Here is a 22077-nt window from a genome sequence, read left to right on the forward strand (position 1 = left end):
TCAAGATCCCGCGCACAGTGTTTCTTTTGTTTCGAATCAGTGGTTCAAAGTGTGTATCAAACTGCCAAAGTCATGTGAACCATTGATATTTCGACCCTTTGATGTAACAAAGCCTCATTTACTGAAATCACGTGACTTTGAAGCTCTGAACCACTGATTCAAAGTGTCTATATCTTTATAACCTGTAAATGATCTGTAAAAGTTTTTATTTATTATTTTTTAATATTTTTCTTTTCAGGTTTTTGCACATATTGATGAAAAACAAGATGATCTGGATGCACCTGATGTCATGATTGATCACAGGAAGCAAATGCGAGTTAACTGGTTTATTACAATAAAAGAGAGAAAAGAACACAGTCACTGAATAGGCGGGTCTCTGGTGACGCAGGGATTGAGATGGTCGGCTGGTGATCCGTGGCTGTGATGAAGTGTGCTGGTGTGAAGTATCCAAGGTCCAGACATAGAACGAGAACACCAAACTGGAACGGGTGAAGACACGACTTGAACTCCGGGCAGGAACAGGACGGAACAAACACAGCACAGTACACCAAACAACGATCTGACGGGGAAGAAGAGAATGAGGTGAGCTTATAAGGGGTGAGTGAATGAGCAGCAGCTGGTGAGGTGATGACTTGCAGCTGGATCAACTGATGAGCCACGTGGCCTGGACACACACACATACACGCCCACCGCTGTCACAACACAGAACACACGACAGGAAGGAAACAATGCATCTGCGAACCGTGACACCTAATGGAGATCTGACCATATTGTTAACAGCAAACTCAAACTTTGGAGCTAGTTACGAGGGCTATTGAGACAGGCACACCTTCAGTAGGTGTGAAAGGACCTTAGGTGTTGTCCCTTTTACCTGGATTTGATATAATTAAGGGATGTGTCCCCAACTACATGCACAGTGTCCTCCTTGGAGTTACAAGATCTGTTACTTCACTATGGTCTAACTCTGAAAATCACCAATCTCCTTGGAACATAGGCAGATCCATACAATAATTTGACCAACTATAGATAAAGATAAAGCCCCCAAGTAATGTCTCCAGAACACCTCGATCCATGAAAGAAAGACATTACTGGAAAGCCCATGAATGGCTGATGTGGCTACTTTACTACAGTATTTCCATTCTTAAGGGGATTCTACCTGAGAGATACCTTAATCATTGGCTGAAACTTGTGAGTGGCATAGCTTTTCTGCTTACCGCATTGATTTCATCACAGCAGCTTTGAGATGGAGCCCCTTTATGGTATAGGCAATGTCACCTACAATGTTCACATCTGCGTCCATTTCTCAAGAAGTGTCCAGAATTGGGGGCCATTATGGGCCCATTCTGCCTTTCAATTTGAGGCCTATAACATGGAGTTGATAGAAATGGTCAAAAGCACCCAGTCTGTGCCCATCCAAATATGTAAAGATTTCTGGATGAAAAAAGTCCTTCCACAAACACTGAAAAATCATTCCTCAGATTGTAGTGCTGTTCTTAGTAAGTTATCGAGGGGAAAACATGAGCAAAAGCATGCACTGTGGTGTTTGGGAGTTACAGCTTTTAGGCCGCCCAAGAGAAAAATGATGGCACATGACGACTACATTGCTTTGCATAGTGATGGTGATTGGGTAGAGAAGCAGATTGTAGACTATTATGAGTGTTTGTCAATGGTGTAATTGTTCATTCCCAGGCATACCACGGTTCAATGAAGAGGAATTCAAGTGTAGTTCATATAAAAACTGACAACACCATCTCTGTTAAAACATTCATGGTGACAGATGTAGGAAATGGCAGTACTTGTTATGCTATTGGTCGCTTTTTTGAGGAGAGGAACCTCAGCTTTTCTGCTTGTGTTCAAAATCCTCTACACTTTCATCCAGTCAAGAAGGTGCTGTCTCACCTAACTGCTGTACATGCCTCAGCAATTGAACACAATTGTTTGTACATGCCTTTGGAACAGCACAGTTGCGATTATATTATGACTTTTCTTATTTATTATGAAGTAACTGTTTAATTTTGTCATGTCTGATATCAGTGACATCGGTTTTTGCAGCTCTGCCAAGCTTTGTTGAAAGTACCAAAGTTTCTTTTCTTTAGTGGAGAACCCAGGTTTACATAGATGCATTAGTACAGTCAAGAGAAATGCCTTTAACTTACATGTCGGGTCCCTAGATTTTATTTTTTTTTTTTTTTTTTTTTTTTTTTGGAGACATATATTAACTATATATTATTCTGTATGTATCTGCATATGTAGTGTATATATTAATATGTATGTCTTAATGTTTATGTATTTTCTTACATATATAAATTGATGATATTGATATATGGTTATTGGTATGAAAAAATTAAAATAAAATTTTAAGTTTGCAAATAATTTGTGTAGTATTTATGTTTTATGAGCCGGTTAAGGTAAAATATAGTAAAAAAAAAAAAAAAAAAAAAAAAAAGTTTATTTATTAAAATTGTGCTAATTCTAAAATGGGATAAAAATTGAAATGAAATGTGGATTGTGTAGACTTGTTAAAAGTTCAAGCTGTTTAAATAAGGAATTAATGAGGAAAACAAGCATGTAAATTTTTGTATGTTGTTTAAATATATATGTATATATAAATTAAACATTATCGGTGACATATATGGTCATAATGTACAATATTATATAAACAATAATCATATATGTAGTATTAATATATGTCAATATACTCATTTAATTTGGACAATTTATATATGAAGACTTAAGGTGCAAAAGCCTCTAAGTGCCATCAGAAATTGAATTTCTTCTAAAATGAGCATTTTTATCAAGCTCATATGTTAAGGTTCAGTTATTTCACTTTAATGGCAATTAATAGGTCCTTTTCATTGCCATTTAAGTGAAATAACTGAACATAAACATACAAGCTTGATAAAAAATGCAAATTTTATAAGAAAATTTCAGATGGCACTAGGCTTTTGCATCTGAAGTCTTCATATGTTATAAACTTAAATCAACATTTATCTAGAGATGTGAATATATGTGATAGCAATATATTGTCATATATTTAGCATATATGACAGTGTCACTTGCAATATAGGGACATATGTCATATATAAAATTTCCGTATGGGAAGATAATGATGAATTTATGAATTAATTTGATGAATGAAAATAAAAACATGATGAATTTATGAGAAAAACAGACCATTAGAAAAATATACCTGTGGAAACGTTTCCGCGATTTGCAAAATACGTACCTATGACTGCAGTTTCAACATGAAAGTGGCGCTGAGTGGCGCTAAAAGTGTGTTCTTTTTCTTTCTTTCTTTCTTTCTTTCTTTCTTTCTTTCTTTTTTTTTGCTGGAACAGATAAACATGAACATGGTACATTTTTAATGTTGGTTTTTATACGAATCATCACAGTTCTGATTTGAAATTTGTCCTGTGAGTGGTGCTAAAAGTGTAATGCTCCATTACATTTTAAAATAACATACCACCAACACTACACCTAAACCTACCCGTTAGTGTTAACAAAAGCAAATGTGACATAAAAAACATCCACAATCGTGCCGTTTTAGCTTGTTTTGATCTCTCATCTTTGAGCTCTTTCACCGTGACTCGTTTTCCCCTGGTTCCCTTTCGATACTTCACTCGTACTGCGTATGGGGAAAGGTCTCCCTTTTTCCCCGCTGCTGAAGCCTTTTTCAATAACGCAGTGTAACTGCACCGTCATTGGTTCACTCATAGACAAGTTGTTGAACCAATGGCGGCGCGGCATAGCTGCGCGGCCTATGGCGACAAAGCGCGCGAATATTCCCGCCGAAATGGGCGGGGTATAGGGCTATATAAGCAGGCGTTTCGCCATAGGATTTCAGTGTTTTCTCCTTCAGCGACGACATCTACTTCTCTTCGCTGATCTCCGCCTGAAGCCGAAGAAGCTCGCCGCCTTCTGCTCTCGCCGCCGTCTGAAGAGGCTCCCGCAGCTCTAAAAGAGCCACCCAATTGCCGTTTTCACATCAGCGGCGTCTCACGATGCCCCGCCACTCATGTGGTACTTGCAGGGCCCCCCTGCACGACGACGATGGACACAGCGAGTGTGTCGCTTGCCTGGGCAAGCCCCACGCAGACAGCGCGCTCGCTGGAGACTCATGCCCGCACTGCGAGTGTATGAGTCTCGCTTCCCTGCGCTCGCGGGTCGCCTTCTTCACTGAGGGCGATCTCGCCGCTCGCGCCCTCCCGTCTCCTTCCTCCCGCGAGCCGGTGAGGAAAAGACGGCAGGGTAGAGCGACTCAGCGCCAGGAGTTGAGCGAGCTCACGCCGGCCCAGCCCCCGCGTTCCTCGCCCTCTCCTCCCAGGGAACTCTCTCCCGTTCTGTTCTCTCGCCCTGAGCAGCGTTCCTCCGCAGAAGCGAGTGACCTCGTCTCATTCGGGGGAACAGACGACGAACAAGACGACTCCATGTCTCTTGCGGCTTCCGAAGCGGAAGGATGGGCTGGCGAGCCGGAAGACCCCGCTCCACCGCCTCCCTTGGAACCCATCGAGCATGGCCAGGGCATGGATGCCGAGCTCTTCCGCATCCTGTCTAGGGCCGTTGAAGAGCTGGACCTCGAGTGGGCCCCTCCAGAGGAGCCGTCTCGCAGCCGCCTGGACGAATGGTTTCTGCCAGGCCGCCGCCAAGCACCTCGCCAGCGTTCAGCGCCCTTCTTTCCTGAGGTCCACGAAGAGCTGACGAAGTCGTGGCGCGCTCCTTACTCTGCCCGCCTCCACACTACGCAACGCTCCGCCCTCACCGCCGTCGACGGCGCCGAGGAGAAGGGATACGAGCACTTGCCACCCCTAGATGAAGCGGTGGCTGCTCACCTCTGTCCTCCCGCGGCTGTGGGTTGGAAGACGAAGAGGGCCCTTCCTTCCAAGCCCTGTCGGACCACCTCTACTCTGGCTGGACGGGCTTACACCTCGGCGGGCCAAGCTGCCTCTGCGCTCCACACCATGGCCATATTTCAAGTATTCCAGGCCAAACTCCTCCGCTCTCTGGATGAGTCTGGAATCGACGCGCCAGCCTTCAAAGATCTCCGCAGCGCCACGGATCTTGCCCTGCGAGCTACGAAGGCTGCGGCCCAGGCCATCAGTCGTTCCATGGCCAGCCTGGTCGTGTTGGAGCGCCACCTGTGGCTCAACCTAACAGAGATCAAAGACCTAGACAAGACGGCCTTCTTAGACGCCCCGGTCTCGCCTTCCGGTCTCTTCGGGCCTGCAGTGGATGGCTTCACTGAGCGCTTTACTGCCGCTCAGAAATCATCTCAGGCTATGAGGCATTTCTTGCCTAAGCGCTCCAGCTCCGCTTCTGCGTCTAGCCGCCCCAGGACTGCGCCGGCTCAGCAGAACAATCCAGCCCCACCTGCAAAACAGGCAGCGCCGCCCCAGGAGCATCGCCAGCGCTCGCGCCCTGCGAAGCGCCCTCCCTTCCCGAGGCGCCAGCGACCCCGGCCCAGGATTGTGCTGGACCCGGTGCCTCCGAAGTCATCCTGATTCGTCGGACAGGAAGAGGATGGGGGACCGTCCCGTTACGACCGGACCACCCCAAAAGCTCCCACGAGTAATTTCCCCTCCGCCTCGTTTATTTCCGGGCGTGGGAAACATACTCCAAGTGACAGCTGGGCCCACACCTGTTGCGCCCACCCCAAACGCCGTTTTCACGGCGAACAAATTTTTACCTCATCACAAAAAGAGCAAATTTCCTCTTCCACCCCTCGCGGTGTACGACCCTCTCAACGGCGGTCTGTCACCCAACATTATTCAACCCCTAGCCACTCGGGCCGAGGCCTGGCAGGCCATCCCCGATGTGTCAGAATGGGTCATGGGGATCGTAAACCAGGGCTACTCGCTCCAGTTTGCACGACGGCCCCCCCGCTTCGCCGGGGTGCTTCAAATGTCGGTCAATCCGGACGACGCTCATGTCCTCCGGGCCGAAGTCATGTCGTTGCTGGAAAAAGGAGCTGTGGAAACGGTTCCTCCGTCAGAGAGCGAGACAGGCTTTTACAGCCGCTACTTTCTGGTCCCCAAAAAGAATGGCGGTCTCAGACCCATCCTAGACCTCAGGCTTTTGAATCACTCCCTCATGAGACGGAAGTTCAAAATGCTGACGCTGAAGCAGATCCTCGCGCACATTTGCCCCGAGGACTGGTTCTGCTCGCTGGACCTGAAGGATTCGTATTTTCACATCCAGATAGCCCCCCGTCACAGACGATTCTTGAGATTCGCATACGAGGGGGTGGCATACCAATATACGGTCCTGCCCTTCGGGCTGTCTCTGGCTCCCCGCACTTTCACCAAGTGCATGGACGCGGCGCTTTCCCCTCTGAGACAGATGGGAATCCGGGTTCTGAATTATCTCGACGACTGGCTCATCTTAGCCCGTTCGCGAGTCGAGCTGGAATGCCACAGATCCGTGCTCCTCAGCCATCTACAATGCCTGGGTCTCAGGGTCAACTTAGCCAAGAGCTCGCTATGCCCCACTCAACGAATCTCGTTTCTGGGAGCAGTTTTCGACTCGGTCCGTATGACGGCAGTAGTCTCGCCAGAGCGCGCCCTGGCAATTCAGCAGCTCACGGCATCTGTCACGAACAAAGCCTATCTCCCTCTGAAGTTTTTCCAGAGGCTGCTAGGGCTGATGGCTTCCGCCTCCCCGGTGCTGCAGCTAGGCCTTCTTCGGATGCGGCCTCTTCAGTACTGGTTGAAGTTCCGGGTTCCTCCCAGCGCATGGCGGCACGGCCGCCTATGTCTCAAGGTCAATCGGGCCTGTCTTCTAGCCCTGAAACCTTGGATGGATCCAGTATGGTTCCAGCGCGGAGTCCCTTTACGGGCGGTCTCACGGAGGACGGTGCTCTCAACAGACGCCTCCAACTTGGGCTGGGGCGCTGTGTGCGAGGGCAGACCGGCCTTCGGCTCGTGGAGCCACGAGGAAAGCCATCTACACATCAACTGTCTAGAGATGCTAGCAGTGATGAAAGCCCTTCAGTTCTTTCAGGCTTACTTGACGGGACGTCATGTTCTAGTTCGGTCAGACAGTATGACGGTGGTGTCATACCTGAACCACCAAGGCGGTCTTTCGTCCAGCCGCTTATGCGCTCTGTCGAAACGTCTGCTGGAATGGGCTCTTCCGAGGCTTCAGTCGCTCAGAGCGACTCATGTTCCTGGCAGGAACAATCTGGGTGCGGACATGTTGTCACGGAGCAACATCCCCTCCGACGAGTGGATGCTCCACCCCCAAGTGGTCCTCACGATCTGGGAGCTCTTCGGGGAGGCAGAGGTAGACCTCTTCGCCTCAGAAGACAACTCTCATTGCCCAACATTTTTCTCGAAGGATGTAGATGCTCTGGCCCACACATGGCCCAGCACGCTCCTTTATGCTTTCCCTCCGATCGCACTGACCCTCTACGACCAGAAGTGGTCAGTCTTTGTTGATTGGTGTTCAACACGTAACATAGACCCTGTGGAGAGTGACGTATCTTCCATACTGTCTTTCCTCCAAGAACGCTTGGAAATGGGGCGCTCCCCTTCCACGCTTAAGGTTTACGTAGCAGCCATTGCAGCGTTCCACGCTCCTATTGCTGGCCAATCGGTGGGACGAAACGGGCTTGTGATCCGTTTTTTGAGAGGTGCTAGGCGTTTGAATCCTCCTCGCCCTCTCACTATTCCCTCCTGGGACCTCTCGTTGGTCCTCAGGGCCTTGAAAGGAGCCCCATTTGAACCAATGGGTTCAGCCGACCTCAGGCCCCTAACGCTAAAAACCGCTCTGCTACTAGCACTAGCATCGGTAAAGCGTGTTGGCGATTTGCAGGCCCTCTCCGTGAACCCTGCATGCCTCGCATTCGGGACTGGTGACTCTAAGGTCGTTCTGAAACCTAGGCATGGCTACGTCCCTAAAGTGCTCTCAACTCCGTTTAGAGCTCAGGTCATCTCGCTCTCTGCTCTTCCTCCCTCGGCGGACGAACCAGAGCTACAGCTACTCTGCCCAGTCAGGGCATTGAGGACCTACATAGACCGATCACAGTCTTTCAGACAGTCGGATCAGCTTTTTGTTTGTTTTGGCGGCCGCACCAAAGGGTCTCCGGTCTCGAAACAACGCATTTCCCGTTGGATAGTGGATGCTATTAACCTGTGCTACTCCTCACTGGGCACTAATTGCCCCATAGGAGTCAGGGCCCACTCCACTAGAGGAATGGCTTCCTCGTGGGCTTGGTCCAACGGAGTTTCCATCCAAGACATCTGTGAGGCGGCCGGCTGGTCTTCGCCGTCCACCTTTGTCAGGTTCTATCACCTCGATGTCCCGACCTTACAAGCTCGGGTCCTGTCGGTGTGATTAGCGGCCTTCAACAAGTCCCGCTTCACGCCACCATAGGAAGTATCTTCCTTCAGTGTAACCATGGGTTCGGTTAGGCTTTGCCTCCGCTTGTCCTTTTGGCCCCCCTCTGGGTTGGCCAAATGCAAGCTATATCGTTCCCAGCCGCGGCACGGCGTGGTTGAATTCATTCCCCATACGCAGTACGAGTGAAGTATCGAAAGGGAACGTACTCGGTTACTAACGTAACCTCGGTTCCCTGAGATACGGAACGAGTACTGCGTCACTTGACGTGCCACGAGGCTGCGGCTCAGGGTCGTCGCTTCAGTCGATTGACACTGAAATCCTATGGCGAAACGCCTGCTTATATAGCCCTATACCCCGCCCATTTCGGCGGGAATATTCGCGCGCTTTGTCGCCATAGGCCGCGCAGCTATGCCGCGCCGCCATTGGTTCAACAACTTGTCTATGAGTGAACCAATGATGGTGCAGTTACACTGCGTTATTGAAAAAGGCTTCAGCAGCGGGGAAAAAGGGAGACCTTTTCCATACGCAGTACTCGTTCCGTATCTCAGGGAACCGAGGTTACGTTAGTAACCGAGTACGATTTGTACCCAAGGCTTCCTTGTCCTAAGTACAACTCCGTATCAGATGTACGGAGCCCCGCACAATTTATAAATCATGCGCAGTAAATTGAGGGAACGAATTAGAAAATCATGCGCACGATTTAGCCTACTATTTTTTTCCTGCATGTCATGTCCCGGGCTCCGTACAGATGAGTTACTGAGCAAGCTTGTGATGTCAGAAAAGCGAAACGTATGGAGCTGGTTAAGCAATGCAAAGTCTAAAATATATTTGTTTACAAATCGTGCACACTGGTAAGAGGCGTTTTGAAATCTGACCCTGTAATCGTAACTGTAATAAAAAGATTAAAAGCACTTGCTGTTTTACTGCCTCTAGTGTTCATTTCTGATGGAAAATGCAGTGATATTTACGTATTGGTACGTATTTTTGCGATTCGCAAAAACCTTCCCACAGGTAGGGAAGTGCGGGGCACAAACTAACGCGGGGTTAGTTGTAACACATGTGGTTTAAATACTTTCAAACACGTAAGCATGAAGAAACTTAGCATATTTACTAGTTGCCATAGAGAGAAAAAATTGAGCCAAAAGAAATCTTTGGAAGATATCGCTGAACATTTATTTAACAATAGCAAAAGTAAAAGTATTACTCAAGATAATTTTTCATAATTATTTTTTGTGTTTATTTAAAATTAGACAAATCTGATATTATTTTGATCTCCAATCTCTTGTTTAGCAATTTGAGTAGTTCTTTAAGGTTTCACTAACTATCAGAAGACACTAAGCGGGTTTAATTTCCAGTTGCGCAGATAGGGTTTGTTGTAACACTGAGTAACAATGTGCCCCGCTATTAGAACTATAATATTCTAATATTCTCCTGGAGGGCCATTGTCCTGCAGAGTTTAGCTCCAACCCTAATTAAACACACCTGAAACTAATCAAAGTCTTCAGGATTATTAAAGTAACAGGCAGATGAGTGTTTTTTTCAGGGTTGGAGCTAAACTCTGCAGGACAATGGCCCTCCAGGATCAACGTTCCCCACCCCTGCTATACAGTTATGATACAACTGGCATAATCAACTTTTATGAATTTCTGTTGATAAACTATGGAAAAGGTAAATAAAGACTGAGAGGAAGAACCTGAACATCCAGAAAATATTATTTTAAGAAATGTTCAGCACTGTCTTGTCTATTTATCTCGTGTTCTGTGAGAGCTGTGAGTGGAGGGACGGGAGTGTTTTTTTCTGAATGTCTGAATATATTTCTTCATCTATTTGCCTAGATTGTTTCGACCAGTGCTGTATAACTTTTACAGAGTGTTCATTGTCAAACTACAAAATTATTTAAATTTGAATTTCTAAACAAATTGCTATTATTTTATATGAAAAAATAATTATTGTCTTTTATTGACAAAATATTTTAGTTTGTCATGTATATTTTTTCAATTAAATCAGATAACATTTTTAGCTGTCAAATGGTCATGTTACAATGTGCCCCATCACATGTTACAATGTGCCCCACCTATGGGGCATGTTGTCACATTTCACTTCCCTTCTTTTGGGGTAAATAAAGAAAAAAGTATACACTGTATTAATGAAACAAAGCAACATATTTGTACCAGACATGTGTGAAATTAATGTGGAAGAAAATAAATGATCTGAATTCTAAGTATATTTACACAAACTGAGAAAGTCAAGAAGCGTTGTGCCCCGCACTCCCCTACGTCTTTCCATGAGACCAGGTTGGAGCTTATGCACATCCACTTTTTCCAACCCACTACATGTGCATGGGTCTGCTTTGCTGAATGGCTTAATGGACTCTTCCAGTGTGATCATGGTCGCTTGACTAGACCAGACTTAAAATCTAGTGAATTAACTTATCATGTGTATCTGAGCTATTGAAGCCTAGATGATTTGATACTGTTTTAAGTCCAAAATAATTTTAATTATCTCTGTGCACATCATTTGATGGGGAGCGCTTCGTTTTGTTAGCTGTTTTATTCTACTATATGATGGTTGGCTGTCATGTGAATGTTGCTGTGATCAATCACATTATGGTAACATTATTGTTTTCTATCTTTCTGATGCTGTTTATCATAGGAACCCCCTACAATACTTTTAATTGCCGAATAATTAAATCGTGAGTGCTGAACATACCAAATTTAGTGGTATCTGAGATTTCTTCTGCAAACCAGAACACACAGGAGAGGGTCTGAAATGACTCTCAAACTCAACAAACAGACAGACATCACAAACCATGATATGTTGACTACACCCATGAAGAAATTCACACAGATGATCAGTATGAATGGTAAGTACAGCATAACAAAGGTAAGGATGGCAACAGTGAACACTGAACATGCATTTTGTCTGACAGGAGTGGGAGGAGCTGTACAGATGATTACACATGTTGTAGCCAAATAGCTCAGCGATGCCAAAATGGTGGCAAGACTGATTAAGGAAGGAGCAAATATAGGATTGTATGCAGTTAATGTACTCACTATGGAAAATACAAGCACAAGGATAGAGATTATGATGTAACAGGGGAGTGAGAAAATATAAGCAGAATGCAGTGGATATTTCGCTGTCAATACCCCCTCTAAAGTCACCAGCTGATGCAGATGAAAACCACAAAAATGTAAGCCTGACCAAAACTGTAAAATCATGTCAGAGTTCCAGTATATACATCTTCTGAGTTGTTGTGTCACCGTATATAGATTTAGGAGGAGTTGTACCAGGTCACTGAGAAGGAGGAGGAAGATGAAGGATGAGATTTGTCCTCTGATCTTTCTGTGAAGGTTCAGAAGATGAAAAGCCCAAATGAGAGCTGGCAGACCCACACAAACACTAGTGATGAGGAAGATAGACAGTCTGATTTCTGAACATGATGATAAAGAGTTTAGATGAAAATCCATTTAATTTATATTCAAATCTTCAGCAATTAGTAATTAAAGTTAGTAATACAGCAGTAAGTAATTTCAGCAGCTGTGTTAGAAATTTCCAGATCACTGTAGTTGTATTTGTCTTCTATGATCACTTTGAGTGGCTGAAAGACAAGATAATGGTAAAGACAAGAGTGAGTTACTGACTGCTTTTATATAAAATATAATACATTTGAATTATCAGCAACAATACTGTCATCAATCACATTATGGTAACATTGTTTTCTATCTTTCTGATGCTAAATATCTGGGCTTCGACTTCAACTCTCTCACAGGGGCCCAGAAAACCAGGACATCTTCCCAAGCAATTGTATGATTTAAAAGTAATTTGTAATTCAAAAGTAGTAATTTTACAAGTTTGATACCAGATGGGCAAGTGTGTGGGCTTTGCCTTATAAGATTTTCATTGATTTATCCTAAAACCCCACAATTCACACTCATAACACTACATCTCATGTTTAATACTACGCACACTAGAGCTCATGATGATGCGTTACAGTTTTACTAATCTAATAATATGACAGTCAGAGAAAGAAAGCTATTAACTTAATTTGGATTGGAAAGTTTGCTTTAAAAAGATGTGAAATAATTAAGTGAAGAAATTGGAACAGGAATGTATTACTGTTTCACTTTTCATTGTTTTATATTATATTATAATTTATTAAAGATGAAGTAAAATGGTGTTACATCAGTAAAAATAAAGAATGTGGGAAATAGACTTGTAATACTGCCGCATAGGGAACATGTTTTAACCACTCTGTATATAACTGTATATTTGTGTATCAGAGTTTCTCCATTTTACTCCTCTTTAAAATGTGTGTGTTTGTCTTTAAGAACTGAGACTCCAACTGTCATGTGAGCAATGAAAGGAGCCTCAGATGGAGGCCAAAAAATACTTAGGTCAATTTAAACCACTGCCTGGATTGTGAAGTACCTTACTTGTTAACACTTTCCACTCCAGGACTTCATTCTTGCACTTACACTTTAGATTATTGCACATTGGATTGTATATACATGGGTGGACACATTGGACCATCAACACACAGAGCTGGCTAAAACTCTATAGGTCAAAAAAGAAGCCATATCTAAACATGATCCATAAGCGCAGGCGTTTTCTCTGCGCCAAGGCTCATTTAAAATGGACTGTGGCAAAGTGTAAAACTGTTCTGTGGTCAGACGAATCAAAATTTGAAGTTCTTTTTGGAAAACTGGGACGCCATGTCATCTGGACTAAAGAGGACAAGGACAAGCCAAGTTGTTATCAGCACTCAGTTCAGAAGTCTGCACCTCTAATGGTACGGGGTTGCATGAGTGCATGGGCAGCTTACACATCTGGAAAGGCACCATCAATGCTGAAAGGTATATCCAAGTTCTAGAACAACATATGCTCCCATCCAGACGTCGTCTCTTTCAGGGAAGACCTTGCATTTTCCAACATGACAATGCCAGACCACATACTGCATCAATTACAACATCATGGCTGCGTAGAAGAAGGATCCGGGTGCTGAAATGGCCAGCCTGCAGTCCAGATCTTTCACCCATAGAAAACATTTGGCGCATCATAAAGAGGAAGATGCGACAAAGAAGACCTAAGACAGTTGACTAGAAGCCTGTATTAGACAAGAATGGGACAACATTCCTATTCCTAAACTTGAGCAACTTGTCTCCTCAGTCCCCAGACGTTTGCAGACTGTTATAAAAAGAAGAGGAGATACCACATAGTGGTAAACATGGCCTTGTCCCAACTTTTTTGAGATGTGTTGATGCCATAAAATCAACTTATTTTTCCCTTAAATTATACATTTTCTCAGTTTAAACATTTGATATGTCATCTATGTTGTATTCTGAATAAAATATTGAAATTCTAAACTTCCACATCATTGCATTCTGTTTTTATTCACAATTTGTACAGTGTCCCAACTTTTTTGGAATCGGGTTTGTATCTTGTGGTTTTTTTAGTCCAGAGTTGGTGTAGATACATATCTATATCTGCTATTTTCTTGTCTTCATTTTTAAACTCAACGTACAAGTATTTTAAACAATTCTCCTTTTAATTGTATTTCCTCTGCCAGTAAGGCTGAGTGTTAAAGACTCAGGAAGACATGTCATATTTCATATTTTTTCAAAATCATTTTGTCTGTTTGATCGATCAATTGATCAATCAATCAAAAAAAAAAAAAAAGAAAAAAAAAAGGGTAACACTTTAGATTACAGCCCGGAATGTACTGTGTAATTACAACAAATTTACAGCGTAACTTTCAATAATTATAGTTTAACTATACAGTAAGTATGTGTAAGTATAGGGGAACAATATGTAAAGTATTGGGAATAAAGGGATAACAACCAAAAATAACAAATTATTCATACTTTTAATATTTTATAACTAAGGGGTACGTATGACATAACTAAGGGGTAAATATGACATTACAGGCCGTAAATTAAAGTGGAGCTTGTTACACTCTTGTTTCATGTAGTTACAGGGTAAGTAATTAATAAAAATAAATAAATAAATAAATAAAAACGCAAACAGTCATATCACTTGGAAAACTTTATTTGAAAAACGTCTCGGGTTACAGATGTAACCGTGGTTCCCTGAGTAGGGAACGAGACGCTGCGTGACAACGCATTGGGAACCTTCTGCGTGATGTCGTCACTGAAGCACTCATGTATCTAACCAATCGCGTAGCGAGACGTCAGAGACGGGTGACGTCACGGACCAGGAAACTATAAAGCACACCTGGATGCAGAGCACGGTAGCTTCTGGATAAGTCTGAAGCAAGCACTCACAAGTGTGCAGGGGTACGGCAAGAGACGCAGCGTCTCGTTCCCTACTCAGGGCAACGCATTGGGAACGCAATCCCAACTGAGCCGTAGCTCAAACACTTGTCAATGATATCGGCTCCACCCTAGGGTCCTCCGGGTTGTCAAGATAACTAAGTTATAATACTTAATAAATGTGTGCTGGTATGACCATCCAGCTGCATCACATATATCACCCATGGAAACTCCTGACATCAAAGCTTTTGATGCCGCCATACCCCTAGTTGAATGGGCGCGAACATTCAAAGGAGAAGGCTGTCCGGCCGCTTCATAGGCAAGTGAGATGGCCTCGACCACCCACTTGCTCATTCTCTGCTTCGATGCTGGGCCACCTTTTTTTAGGGGACCAATAACAGACAAACAATTGATCTGACTTACGCCACAGGGCAGCTCTGTGGACATAAGCATCCAAAGCCCTTACTGGGCACAGCAGATTAAATTTTTCCTGATCCGCAGATTCAAATGGAGGAGGATAGAAGGCCTGAAGCACAATGGGGTCTGGGACATTGGTAGGGACCTTTGGGACATAACCCGGTCTAGGATACGGGAATGCTTTCACCATTCCCGGAGCAAATTCAAGAAAAGAAGGAGCAACAGAAAGTGCTTGTAAGTCTCCTATCCGCTTCAGAGAAGTGATAGCCAATAAAAGAATCGTTTTAAGAGTGAGGAACCTCTCAGGAACCTCCTCTAGTGGTTCAAAGGGAGCCTCAGCTAACCCCTGTAAGACCACGGCCAAGTCCCAGGCCGGAACCCTTGTGCGCACTGGAGGCCTCAACCTCAATGTGCCACGGAGGAAGCATGTGACGAGGGGGTCTCGACCTACCGAGATATTCCCCTCAAGAGGAGCATGTTATGCTGAAATTGCTGCAATGTAAACCTTCAAGGTTGAGTGAGATAGGCCCTCCGAGAATTTTTCCTGGAGGAATTTTAGCACACAGCTAATAGAAGAAAGGACAGGGTCCGTATTATTGTTTCTACACCAGGTAGAAAACAAATTCCATTTGTAGGCATGCAACTTCCTCGTGGCGGCAGCATGGGTCCCTGGGACAGGAATCAAGGCTTTTTCCACATGACCCGAGCACGAAGGCATCGCTGCGTGACTTCGATCATGCGAAAAGGGTTTCCCCTCAGGGAAAACCCCTTGGTCCTGTGCCACCACTGTAAGGGTCTCATGTGCAGAAGGCCAATAGTAATCACGTTGGACGCAGCTGCCATCAGACCCAACAGTCTCTGAAACTGTTTTAAAGTGAGAGTGGTTCGAAGGGAGCCTCAGCTAACCCTTGTAATACCACAGCCAGGTCCCAGGCTGGCCTCAACCTCAGTGTGCCACAGAGGAAGCGAGTAACGAGGGGGTCTCGACCCACCGAGAAGCCACCCTCAAGAGAAGCATGAAAGGCTGAGATAGCCGCAACGTAAACCTTCAAGGTTGAAGGCGATAGGCCCTCCGATAATTTTTCTTGGAGAAATCTTAGCACAAAGCTGATAGGAGGGTGGACAGAGTCCATATTATTCTGTCTGCACCAAGCAGAAAATAAATTCCGTTTATAGGAATAAAGCTTCCTCGTGGCGGGAGCTCTGGAGTTAAGGATGGTCTCCACAACCTCAGTTGGAAGACCAGCATCTATGAGCTTGGCCCCCTCAGAGGCTAGGCCCATAGCTTCCACAGTTCTGGGCGGGGATGTATTATCGAGCCGCCCGCTTGCGACAGGAGGTCCTGTCTAAAGGAAAGCTCCATTGGGGAGCCGTCTAGTAAGGACACTAGGTCCGAGAACCATATTCTGGTTGGCCAGAAGGGGGCTACCAGTATTAGGCTGACCCCTTCCCGGTGTACTTTCTCCAGAACTCCCGGGAGCAAGGTGATCGGGGGAAATGCATACAGACGTAGCTTCGGCCACGTCTGTACCATGGTATCCAGACCCAGAGGTGCTGGATGTGTTCGGGAGTACCAGAGTGGTCACTGGGTTGACTCTCCCAAAGCAAATAGGTCGACTTCCGCTCGACCGAAATTTTTCCATAGGAGATCCACCACTTCTGGGTGGAGTCTCCACTCCCCGGGCCTCGGCCCCTGCCTCGACAGGGCGTCTGCTCCCTTTATACCCCAGGATGAAAGCTGGCTTCAGAGAGAGCAGCTTCCCTAGGGACCATCGGAGGATCCGACGGGCCAAGTAGTAAAGTTGGCAAGACCGCAGACCCCCCTGATGGTTTATATATAAGACCACTGCCGTGTTGTCCGTGCGGACCAACACGTGATGGCCTCTCTGGTCTGGGAGAAAGTGTTTTAATGCTAGAAACACCCCCATCATCTCCAACCGATTTATGTGCCGGCCTGGTATGCAGAAAGGCTTTCACCATACCAGGTGCAAACTGCTGACAGCGCTTGTAAATCACCAATTCTCTTCAAAGAAGAGACGGCCAGGAGAAAGATAGTTTTAAGTGTCAAGAACTTGTCTGACACCTCCAGGACCTCCCATAGACCCTGAGCTGAGCGACCACTCATGATCGCCCCCCAGCCCGTGAGGGAGGCATCTGTCGTAAGCATTACATGACGACCAGAAATCCCCAGCACGGGTACCTGGGACAGGAACCAGGGTTCTTTCCACATGGCCAGAGCACGAAGGCATTGCCGCGCGACTTTTGATCATGCGAAAAGGATTTCCCCTCTGAGAAAATCCCCTGGTCCTGAGTCACCACTGTAAGAGTCATATGTGCAGAAGGCCAAAAAGGTATGACGTTGGACGCAGCTGCCATAAGACCCAACAGTTGCTGGAACTGTTTTACAGTGAGTGACTGGCCTAACTTCACCCCTTTCACGGCTGCGAGAATGGAACTCACCTAGATAAGTGGTAGTCTGAGCCGGAACTAGCACACTCTTTTTTTTTTTTTTTTTTTTGGCATTGAGCCTCAGCCCGAGCCTTTTCATGTGGTACAGAGCAGCATCTCGATGCTGAACTGCTAGTTGCTCTGATTGAGCTAGAATCACTTTCTATGTAATTCAGTACGCGGATGCCCTGGAGTCTCAGTGGAGCCAGCACTGCATCCACGCACTTCGTGAATGTGCGTGGTGATAATAACAGGCCGAAAGGAAGAACCCTGTATTGGTAAGCTTTGCCCCCGAAAGCAAACCTGAGGAACTTCCTATGGGAAGGATGGATGGACACCTGAAAGTATGCCTCTCTCAGGTCTATCGCCACAAACCAGTCCTTGGACCTGATCTGTGGGATAATCTGTTTAAGTGTAAGCATCTTGAATTTGAGCTTTCGTATTGAGTGATTTAACACATGTAAATCTATGATAGGACACATCCTTCTTTGGAACAATGAAGTAGCGGCTGTAGAAGCCTGACAGCTTGCTGGGAGGAGGAACCCTTCTATAGCTCCATTTCGCAAGAGTGTCATAACCTCTTGTTCCATAACCAGAGACTGCTTGGGGGTCACCACTATGGGAAAGACCCCATTGAATCTGGGCGGGCGAGACCCTGTAACCCTCTGATGAGCAGCATCCATTTTGATATATTCGGTAGAAGTTTCCATTCTACCATAAAATCTACTAAGGGAACCAGTCTCTCGAGACTGACCTCTGGTGTTTTTGAGCACTCGATTCAACGTTCTGGAGCGGCGCACCGGCAGAAAACAGACGAATCAAGTCATAACCGGCTCTCCTCGGAGAGTCGGTGGAGACCGTTGTGCCCTGACGCACACTGGGTGGCAGGGTTAGCATAACGGCCCCCTGAGGGCGCCAAAGGGGGACGGGTGTCAGATATTCTAACACAGGACCCCCTCCGGAGGGGGCTGCCCTCATGGATCCTGGCCCACAGATGTCAGGACCTCTTTGAAGCCTTCTTGGTGGTAATAACAGTCCGCAGATCTGTCCTACTTCACAAGGACTTCAGCTGTGTCACCTGTCCCGGTCCCCAAGCTTTCTGCGGGGGAGCAAGGGTGGTGACACCCTTTTTTCCTTTAAATTCCTCAGAATTTAATGTATTCAATATTTCATTTAATCATTAAATTAAATGCAGCCCAAAACAGTCAAAAATGACAGGCTGAATATATTAGAATACAAAGAGAATTATAGCTCGTAATAGTTTGCAAGGTATTATAGGGAAAGAGAGAAAGGGAAACTCCCGTCTGCTCAGTTCCCTCCAGATATATATATTATGTATAAACATTATATACAATATATACTACGTGCACGCAATCTATGCGCAGCCTTGGCAAACGCAAGATCCGAGCGAGCCGTATATTTTTTTGTTGCACACTTAATCTACGCGCTGCCTCGGCAAACGCGAGATTCGAGCTATATATTCCTTATTGCAGGCTTAATCCACGCGCTGCCTCGGCAAACGCGAGATCTAAGCCTCGTGTTAGACTTTTATTCCCTCGAGAATAAAGCCAACAGGAGTGGAGATAAAAACTCCCGCTAGTTCATTTCTTTTACACTCCGGGACATTTTTATGAATGAACCGTCAGCTGCTTTGTTTTTGAACTGACGTGCATGCTCCACTCCCTAACACGATGTGTGTGAGGTGGCGAGTCCTCAGATCGATATCACAATATCCACCTCCTCAGAGCTGGCATGTGAAATACCGGTGCCTCAACCCGGGGAAGAAACCGCAGAGCGTGCTTCCACCTGGGAGACGGCACTGAACCTGGCAGGTAAGGGCAGAGAAAGGGCAACGCCCGTCTCTAACCCCTCTGTCAGATCCATTTGTGAACCCCACGAATGGCTTCTTTTCCGCGATCCGCGGGGAACACTGGAACACAGTATTCTGAGAGCGAGTTTTTTTTTTTTAATTATTATAGTGCACACAGACGGCTCCCTCGAGAGCTGCCCAGGCTTACTCAACTCCCATTCAACTGCTGTTTCTCGCCATAATACGTGTCTTTTTTATATATATATATATATATATATATATATATATATATATATATATATATATATATATGGATTGGTGTGAGATACTCTTGTCCTCAGACAAAGATATCGTGACTTGTTTATATGAAATAAGACAAACAACACCAAATAAGACACACGATAACATAGAGTGCTTGCTGAAGACACAGAAGCTACCGTGCTCTGCATCCAGGTGTGCTTTATAGTTTCCTGGTCCGTGACGTCACCCGTCTCTGACGTCTCGCTACGCGATTGGTTAGATACATGAGTGCTTCAGTGACGACATCACGCAGAAGGTTCCCAATGCGTTGTCACGCAGCGTCGATAGTTCCCACGAAAGGGAACAACTTATCTCAAAACAGATTTAAAGTTACAACACTTCTTATTTGTTTCTCTTGCTTAGCTTCTTCCTCCTCTTGTTCCTCTTTTTCTTTCTTTCCACTGATGAATCTTAAGAGGGAATCCCATTTGCTATTCTGTATTTAAAAATTACAGAACACCCGGAAATGTGCGCACCGTTTACTCATCTTTTACCCTCATGCCATCTGAGATGTATATGACTTTCCTTCTTAAGATGAACACAAAAAGGATTTTAGGAAAAAAAAAGATCATCTGGGAACGCTTTATAATGCAAGCTCAAGTGTTCCTAAAAGTCGAAGCATCAAACAGCACAAACAGCAATAACTACAGTAATCCATACGACCCCAATGGATGAATCGATGTCTTCTGAAGTGAAACGATATGTATTTGTAAGAAAAATACCAAATATTTGAATATTTTTAAAACTTTCGGCCAGCTGTCTTCTGCGCGTGCATCCGAGGGTTGAGAGTTCATGCTTGCCGTAACTTGGAGCGTGACGTAGGCGTGCCGAGAAACTCACGCAGATGTTGAATGCTGTCAGTTTTTTTTTTTTTACTTATTTTTTTAGTAATGCTCACAACAAAATACACAGAATAACAGATAATGAGAATGAGAAACAAACAAGACGTTTCACACAAAAGACAAGTTTCACACAAATCTCCCGCGAGAACGTCATGAAAGCTTCACGTTGCTCATTTCAATGTGCTTTATTGAACGCGAAGTCGACTCTCATGCAGGCGCTGGTGACAGTTGGTCGGTGACAGCGAAAAGATGAATAGCCTAAATCATGAGAAAATTTCGGGGTGTACTGTATTTTCTTATAATACAGAATAGCAACGGGATTCCTTCTTAAGATTCATCAGCTGAGAAACAAGAACAGGTGGAAGCCAAGCGAGAAACAACAACAACCAAAAAACGGACAAAACTTGTTACTTTCTGTCAGGACTTTAGAGTTTGAAATGAAAAGTTGATTTAAAAAAATGAATAATAAGTGTTGTAGACCTGTTTTTAATAAATTTGTTTTTCAAATAAAGGTTTCGGAGTCAGTGCTATCAGATTGTTTGCATTTTATTAATTACTTACCCTGTAACTACATGAAATAAGAGGGTAACAAGCTCCACTTTAATTTACGGCCCGTAATGTCATACTTACCCCTTAGTTATATGTCATAAGTACCCCTTAGATATAAAATATTTACAGTATAAATAATTTGTTATTTTCCTGGTTGTTACCCCTTTATTCCCAATACTTTACATATTGTTCCCCTATACTAACACATACTTACTGTATAGTTACACTATAATTATTTAAAGTTATGCTGTAAATTCGTTGTAATTACGCAGTACTTTCCGGGCTGTAATCTAAAGCGTTACCTAAAAAAGCTATTTTTATATGTTTGCCCCTGTGAAAAACAAGTGCCCTCCTCAGCTGTGTGAATGTGCACTTGAAGTGTACTTCAGATCTTTAAAGTATATATATATATATATATATATATATATATATATATATATATATATATATATATATATATATAAAATCTGTACTTGCAGATGTTTCTAAAAACTCTTCAGTACACTTTTAAAATTGCACTTTGTAGTAGTCAAAATAAACATTTTACTTTGAAGTATTTAAAAAAAAAAAAATATATATATATATATATATATATATATATATATATATATATATATATATATATATATATATATATATATATATAGATTAATTTAAGTCCACGTAATTGAGTAGCAGTAAGTCCTGATCATCATGGCAGGGTTTATTTGGCAATAATGACAGGCTGATTGTATATTATCCCTTACATATTAAAACACATACATACCTGTTCTCTTGTTTTTGTCTTTCCAGTCATGCTAATGTAACGTTGGTGAAATTGCATGCAATGTCTCTGAAAGTTGCTAGATTTGAGCACTGAATTGTTAATTTCAATAAGCAGTTATAAAGCTACTGGCATTTAAAAAAAAAAAAAAAAAAAAAAGCCTATCACAAGAGATCTGTTAGGGAGGCATCAGGGTGGCCAACCAGATTACAGTGAGGTGTGGTGCAACCATGTAGATCTTCAATGCGTCTTCCAGTTCTGGGACTGATGATAGAGTAATCTTTGAACAGCTTGCAGTTTAAAAGCAGCCACTTTAGACCTAATGTCCATAAGATACAAAAC

At 44.3% G+C, this 22077-nt stretch overlaps 1 long non-coding RNA gene across 1 annotated transcript; it reads right to left on the reverse strand.

The window, feature by feature from the left end:
* Positions 1-321: 321 nt before the first annotated feature.
* On the reverse strand, positions 322-21854 carry LOC137030015 (uncharacterized). The gene is made up of 3 exons (XR_010896375.1): positions 21739-21854; positions 3227-3329; positions 322-559 (listed from the first exon to the last, which is right to left on the reverse strand). It is a non-coding gene; the product is annotated as an uncharacterized lncRNA (long non-coding RNA).
* Positions 21855-22077: the final 223 nt, after the last annotated feature.

Source organism: Chanodichthys erythropterus, chromosome 11 (genome assembly GCF_024489055.1).
Source record: "Chanodichthys erythropterus isolate Z2021 chromosome 11, ASM2448905v1, whole genome shotgun sequence".
In the NCBI taxonomy this organism is placed as follows: Eukaryota; Metazoa; Chordata; class Actinopteri; order Cypriniformes; family Xenocyprididae; genus Chanodichthys; species Chanodichthys erythropterus.